This window comes from Nicotiana attenuata, unplaced genomic scaffold, assembly GCF_001879085.1.
Source record: "Nicotiana attenuata strain UT unplaced genomic scaffold, NIATTr2, whole genome shotgun sequence".
Classification (NCBI taxonomy): domain Eukaryota; kingdom Viridiplantae; phylum Streptophyta; class Magnoliopsida; order Solanales; family Solanaceae; genus Nicotiana; species Nicotiana attenuata.
Genome location: NW_017670664.1, coordinates 508793 through 510485, shown reverse-complemented (window position 1 = coordinate 510485; position 1693 = coordinate 508793).

Here is a 1693-nt window from a genome sequence, read left to right as displayed (position 1 = left end):
AGGGAAAGTCGGAAGTGGTCTTTCTGGTGGCTAGATCAACTTTCTATAATCCATTCAATTCTCCAGCGTGTGACGGTTTTGTTGGATAAAAGTTTCATTGTTGTCATTCTTTACCTCACTGTCAATGCCACCCTTTTTAGGCACACATTAAAACTGGGCTAACCCAGCTACTGTTCAGCAGATTGGGAAAATGATTCCCGCATCCAACCAATTTTATCCACTTCCTTTTCCACCACTTCCTTCATATTCGGTGTTTAGCCGTCGTCTGATGTTCCCCTGGAAGGTTTTGTGCCCACTCTTCAGCAAGAGACTCTTGTGCATGCAGAGGCGGGGGCTGAATCCCACTTGATTCTGCCATGGTCCACCCCATTGGCAGTTTTGCCACTTCCTCCTTAGTACCTGTAAAAGCTGTTGAACCTGCACATCTAACAAACCAGAGGAGACTAATAACGGTAATGTGGAGTCGAGGCCCTAGAAATTCATAACCAGAGGTGGGTTGAGCAAGGCCTTCAATTCCAGCTCTAGGGGTTCCCGATGGCATTGGTTTAGCTTGGGAGGGGTCTCTCTCTTTTCTAAGGTGCAGGGCTCAAACTCCAGTTAGTTTTCTCCCAGAACCCTTTCCTTCCAAGTGCCAACACCCATTCCGCGCAAATCCCTCACCATTAAACAATTCATCCAAATTTTGCCAAGCATGCAGCAAGGGAAATCCTCAACCGTAACGCCATCGTCATCATCAAGCCTCTTTACAATTACATCCACTCGCATCAATAAGGAATCAATTGGCGACTACACTTGGTCCGCCTCTCGATTCTGCAACATGTGAAATATAGATTTTCCTCATCATTGAGCCTCATCTTAAGCTCCCAGTCTCGCATCAAATCAAGAGCTCTCCCCGTGGCCAAGAAAGGTCGTTCCTAGAATATAGAATTTATTCATCACTTTGCAATCCAAGATTACAAAATCATGCAGGGAACACGAATTTCCCCACCTGAATAAGCACAACATCAAGACATCCCAAATGGACGCTTAACATGTCCTGTTCGTGCCGCAGTGCAATAACATAGAAGTCGGTCGGAGCTCCCCAAAGGCCTAAACCTCTTATAAATGACCAGGGGCATGAGGATGTAATGCTGGCCCCTAAATCACAGGAGTGCCTAATAGCAAAGGCATAGTTCCCAATGAGTCGCATGGCAATGTTAAAACTACCTGGTCAAGATAGCTTTTCAGCAAACAGGTCAGATTACCCGAACTGCACTTACATTGTCTGAGTACAGGGTCCACAGTCGACAAGTTCTGTGAAATCAAACTCCGAGACATCAAGTCTTCATCATTTTAGGGCGTATCCTGGCATTCTCCTTTAGCGCTTCAAATCAATGGAAATGTTTTACTGGAATTTGTTTGAGCATCTCTAGGAACTTTTTTAACTGCTCCTCCTTTTGATGCTTGCGCCAACCTTTTGCTGGGAATGGTGGCAGGAGGTCCTTTTCTTCCCCAATCACTATTGGGATTTCTTCCTTCTCAGCTCTGTCCTCTCAACTATTGTTCCGCTCATGTCTCAATTACCTGGTCAACTACTGTGTCTCAGTTGTCTTGCTGCATATTCTTTTCTGTCTAGGAGCAGGGTGAACTGCTTACCTCTGTCAATCCCGTATTCAGAGTCATCCTGCTTCTATGGGCACTGGAATATAGTGTC